Below are 5,971 nucleotides of genomic sequence, written 5' to 3' on the forward strand. Positions count from 1 at the left end.
GGGCTCCGGGTGTGCTAGACGCTGGGGCACTCCCCTCCCTGGCTCCTCCCAGCCCTCCCTCCCGTACCCCTCCGCGCTTATGTCACGCCGCTGCAGCAGCCAATGGCTGTCCCGGAACTCAGCCTGGCTGTTCGGCCACACCGGTTCAAATCTAAAAGCCCGAGAGTCCCTTCCCCCAGCTCCTGGTGGGGTAGCCGGAGCTAGTGTGCTTCGAGCAATCGCCTCATCACCATGCTCCCCCGTGCTCTGGTGAGTAACCAGACTTGGGCTTCGCAGAACCAGGAGCGCATCTCCTCCCTAAGGCTCAAGAGAAGGCCCTCTCGAGCCTCTTCCAGTTTTGAACAATGGTAAGGAATCTACTCCCCCACCTAGCCCAGGAGGCGTCCCTCGTTCCCCCACCAACTCCCTCCAGGACTTCTGGGCCAGGGACTCTGGGAACACGAGCGGAAGCGTGGGCTCCGTGGCTTCTGTCTCAATCTGGAGCGCGGGAGGATCAGGCCCGCCCGTGTCCATTGGGCAGTAGTAAGGCTCCAGTAAGGTGAACTGACTTTGATCGCTCTGCCTGGTGACCACAGGCATCTCCAGTACCCTCCCAGGGAACCTCCCGGAATTAACTCCTGAGTTCTTGGGCCGGATACGTTGAGCAGCAGCTATCATGAAGCTCTTCTTTGTAGAGGAAGTTCCAGCCACGAATGATCATTAAAAATAGATGCCGGCGGCGAAATGGTCAACAAGAGGAAAACGGACCCAGCCTAAAGTCGAAATTCCCCCAACTACTTAAAGGAAGTGGTTGTGGAGGCCCCATCCTCCTCCTCTTCCCCCGGCGTTGCCTCTTGGCCCCTCAGTTCCTTCAGTGTCTTCTGGAAGCCCTGCCTGCTCAGGATCGCGCCTTCTTTTCCTGTCTATCCGAGAAAACGTCAAACTTTTCGGGTGTGAAAATCAAGTCCAACAGCTGGGTTCCTCAGAGCATGGGGCCTACTCACACCGCATTCAAGACCCACATCAACAACCAAAAGTTAGACAGTGGTGCTAAAAACGGGGTCCAAAGCAGTTAGGGAACGGGATAGCCCTAGGTTATGACCGGGATTGGATTACTATAGGGAAGTTATAGCTCCCTCCAACTTTCCCTGTGTGGGTCCCTCTCCTAACCTCACCTGAAGGTTGTCGAGGAGAAACCTGGTGTAGACTATAAAGCAGTATCAGATGTGGTCACAGGGCTACCATCTGGGTAGAGGTGGCTCTACGACAAGCCAACTGGGAAGAATTGGGGTTGCCTGTGGCTTAAAATCCCAACTCTTGTCCCTCACTGACCTGCAAGCCTTCTCATCCGTACACTGGACACGGCACCCCAGATGTTAACATTCCCCTGATGAAGGTGCTGGCAGATGCAGGCTCTTGGTGGCCCTCCCACTGGTGCCGTACCCCCGGGGTTCCCTGCTGGACGCCTCCCTGTACTTCTGGATCCCCTGGTTTCCTCTGACATCACCCTCTCCCTCGCTGTTTAATTTCATAAATAGTAAATCGTTAGGGAATGCCAGCCCACCTCAAGAGCCAGCTATCCACCACGGTCAGGGAAGGGGGATACATTGTACCCTCCGCACTACAGAAAATTGGATCATTTTCCCGCTGGTGGGGGCGGGCCGGGGTGCGAATGCAGTCCCCAGGTCATCCTAGGGCTGACTCAGTCCCCAGCACATAGCCAGGCCCATAGGCTCCATCTTCTTAATGAACTACTGTGGGCTTTCTCTTAATCCTGGGTTTCCCTTCCTTCCTTCCTTTAGTTCCTTTGAAATCCCTTCTTTGAACTCAAGCTTCTTCTACAAACATCTGAAGTTGACAGAGGTCCTCCCCTTGGAGGACAAAAGCCACCCGGGGCCCAGTCCTCAAATTGCCTGGTGGAAACTGGTTCCTCTCTGTGGGGGGTCTAGACCACCTGAGAGGGTGACCAAAAGGAAATGCTAATTTCTCCCTGCTGTTGACAATCCCAATCCTGTCCATGTTTCTCCAAAAACTCCACAGAAAGTGAATTTCACCCCAGCATTTTAGGCTGGTACCACGTGTGGATAGTCAAGCGAAAATCAACCAGACTAACTGGAGGCTTCAATGCCTAGCTGGAAAGTTCTGGCAAGCGTTAAGCCCCAGAGTTTGGGGAGGGATTTAAGGTCTTAACTGAACCTTTAAGGTGTAACCTGACCTATAAGCCTTTAGGCCTGGGCATATGTCTCCGCCTGTCCCAGGCTGCTGAAGCCTGCCTGTGGAGTTTGAGCATGCGTGATTCCTGCAGCTGCATGGGCCTGTCTCTCCAAAACAGCCCCTAACCCCGAGGCATATCTCTTGGTGTTAACCCTGGGATATTAGCTCACCTTATGTTGCCCCAGCTTTAAATGGATTGGCTAATCCCACTTCCTTACTGAGGAGCTGGAGACCACACTCAGTCTGCTCTAGTGTTTTCATGCAGTGTGGCTCTGGATGGGTCACATCTCCCTTCTATACAGTGCTGGAATTTGAACCTAGGCCTGGTGCATGCTAGACAAGCACTCCACCATCAAGCTATGCCCCCCACCCACCCCCAGCATTCACTTCCATTTTGGAATGAGCTAGTCTCCAGAGCCCCTTCCCAGAAGAACACTGTCACCCTCACATCTCCTTCTATCCGGGACCCTTGATCACTGACATGAAGCAGACCCCAGATGCCTCAATAGAATCCTCCAGAGAGCCTGGTGTCTGAGAGTTTGAGGTTGGAGCCTGAGCCACCCAGGTCAACAACTATTGTCTGTGGCTTGGGCTCTAGGCTAACTCACTTTCTTGCCTCAGGACAAAGACCTTTTCACTTGGAGTTCCCAGTTCTTGGGAACCACCTGGGGCACCTCCAAGGTTTGGGCTATAGAGCACCTGGGAAAATCCCCAGGATAACCAAATAGTGTATGGCCCTCAAGACAGGGTCTGTCCCTACCCCCCCAGTGAAATGGGGGGGGGGTTAAAGTACCTCATCTGGGAGCCCTTTGACCCAGGCTCCAGGCCCATGGCACATCTGGGGTCCAGGTGCCCAGAGCTTCCCAGGAAGCCAGATGAAGTTCCCTCCCTAGTGTCCTGGAGACAAGGGGGGGGGAGGGGAAGCTGGGCTCACAGTTTTAGTCTTCCAGAGAGTAGGAAGGTAGCACCTCTGCTTCCAAAGGAATGAATGATTGGAGGCCAGAGCTGGCTTCTCTCGGTTAATGTAGCTCATGCCTCCTTCAACTGTGGTGGAGTGTCTTCCCAGCTCAGCTTGCCCTGGTGGCATCGCATGACTCCACCACAGCAGAAGCCTCGGTGCTGAACACGGCATACCTGTTCTTTGCACAGTACATGCTGCCACACCACAAAACACCAGCAAATGCTGCCTCCACTCAGGTTTTAGAAAATTGTACGTTATGAATTGCCATGTGTTTACTATACACACACAAAGCTTTCTTCTGTTACAGGTGAATAAAGATTAACTACAATGATTTCCCCCCCCTCCCCCTTGAGACAGGGTTTCCCTGTATAGCCCTGACTGTCCTGGAACTCACTATGTAGCCCAGGCTGGCCTCAAACTCCCAGAGCTCTGCCTACCTCTGCCTTCCAAGTGCTGGAGTTAAAGGCATGTGCCACCACTACCTGACTATAAACGACTTTCAATGTTTTCCTACAGATGGAGTTGGAGAGGTGACTTAGCAGTTAAGAGCTCTTCCAGAGTACCCAAGTTCAATTCCCAGCACCCACGTCTGTAACGCTAGTACCAGAGGAGACAGCACCCTCTTCTGGTCTCCCTAGGCAGTGAACTCACAAAGTGTACAGATAGGTATATAGAGAAAACACCCATACATATAAAAATACATTTTTAAAAGGTTTTCCTATTATTATTCCCCAGCACATTAAGTATCAAATTAGTATGACTTTTAAAATATTTTTAATTTTAACCATGTGCATGTATATAAATAAAGACTTTTCATACCACCGGCTAGCTTCCAAGTAACCACTCCTAGGCTTAATTATAATTGTCTGGCCAGTGGCTCAGGCATATTACTAACTAGCTCTCACAATTAGCTTGTGGCTTGTTACCTCACATCTTACTTCTCTGGCGGCTACATGGAGTCTCTGCGACTCTGTCTTCTTTTTCTATGTATCTATGTTTGAATTTTCTGCCTGGCTCTCTTCTGCCTGGCCTTTGGCTAAAACAGCTTTATTCATCAATCAATAAAAGCAACACATATTCACACCATACAGGAGGACATCCCACATCACAAGTGTGTCTTTGTATGAATGTACATGTGTATGCAGGTGTCCTTAGAGACCAAAAGAGGGTATTATGTCTTGCAGCTGGAGTACAGGTGGTTGTGTGCCACCCAAAGTGGGTGCTGAGAACAAAACTCAGGTCCTCTGCAAGAGAAATGCACACTCTTAACCGCTGAGCCATTCACCAGCCCCTCAAATCAGTCTACTGGGTTGTGTTATGTTAGAATATTTGATGGTAAACATTGCTACCTGAGTGGTTGATTTCAGTATTGTATAAATAAATTAATTAAATAAAAACATTATGTGAGTTTTGGCTTGGGATTAGGGCAGAATTTACAACGATTTCTGAAATGGCCCTGAACATACCTCTGCCATTTTGTCCTGCATATTCATGCAAAAATGATGTTGTCATTCCTGACTGTTACAAAATCAAAATACCCATCGACTCTGAAAAATGTTGGAAGATGCGCTGTACCCTGCAGTATCAAGTATCCATCCAGAATTTATTTATGTAAAAATAAATAAGCACATCCATCTCATTAATATACAAATTTGCTTTCATCTTTCTTTAATAAATGGCAAAATGATATGCTTCCCCCAAAATTGGTTTAAAATAAATTTATGTGTGAATTCTTATTGCTTGATTTATGTGTTTATTTTACATACCCATCTTTCTTTGGGAGGGGTACACAAAAATTTCTTGGGCACAAAGGAGTTGAGAGTAGGGGAAATTTAAGAAGTCCCACTTTAGATTGAACTTTGGCCATGTCCTCCCTGATGTGTGCTCTGTTGACTGGCTGCAGGCAGAGCCAAGGACTGGGACAACTCTGAAGAGTTCACAGCACACATGAGTTCTGGTATCAGGCAGGCCACTGTATCAGAGGACCCTTTGGCCTGGGAGATGTTGCATTCCTGGATGGGCACCTCTGGGAACGGGAGTGACACTAGGGTTGAGGTAGGACCAAAGAAGGGCTGGAGTCGAATGGGAGGATAAGAGCAGACAGGCCACAGAGCTTTCCAGAAATGAAGCCTGACCTCAGCGGTAAGAAACAGGTTGGTTGTGCTTTCTTAGCTGGGAGAATTTGGAGGGGGGGTGCATTGCTTGGTGTCATTGAGTCACATTTGTGAAGAAGACACAGTCATAGTTTAGCCCACAGGAGTTCTTTTTCAGATGCTAGGGGACCAAGCTTTGGATCTTGCTTGGTGATCTGTCAAGTTCAAGGTTAGACCCCAAATTACTATTGGTTAGACCCCAAGTTACTATTATTGTTGATAAATCAGGTGTTAGGTTTCCTCCTTCTCTTCATGAGAGAAAGGATGGATTATTCTGAAAGGAGAGAGAATTTGTGGAAGATAGACACTTCTGCTTTCAAACTATAGAAAGTCTCAGAGAACTGAGACTTTCCCTGGAATCCCATGCTGGGGGACGGGACAGCCTGAAACCTGATGGCAGCCAGAGAGTCTTGACACAGTTTTGATGACACATAGGATCACCTTTTGAGAGGGTCTAGAGCTGAGACGGTGATGGACCAGTGATGGGCAGGCCCGTGCCTTGATCAGGACTATCAGGTAGCTCTGCATACCTCTAGGCCCCTCTTCAAACCCAGTTCTCATGACAACACCCCACGGAATGACTCAGTGGGCTCAGTGGACCTCATTACTTGCTCTTCTTCCCAGTGTCGCCGCCACGCTGAACGAATCTGTCTTTGCCCATCCC

Source organism: Phodopus roborovskii, unplaced genomic scaffold (assembly GCF_943737965.1).
Source record: "Phodopus roborovskii unplaced genomic scaffold, PHOROB, whole genome shotgun sequence".
Taxonomy (NCBI): domain Eukaryota; kingdom Metazoa; phylum Chordata; class Mammalia; order Rodentia; family Cricetidae; genus Phodopus; species Phodopus roborovskii.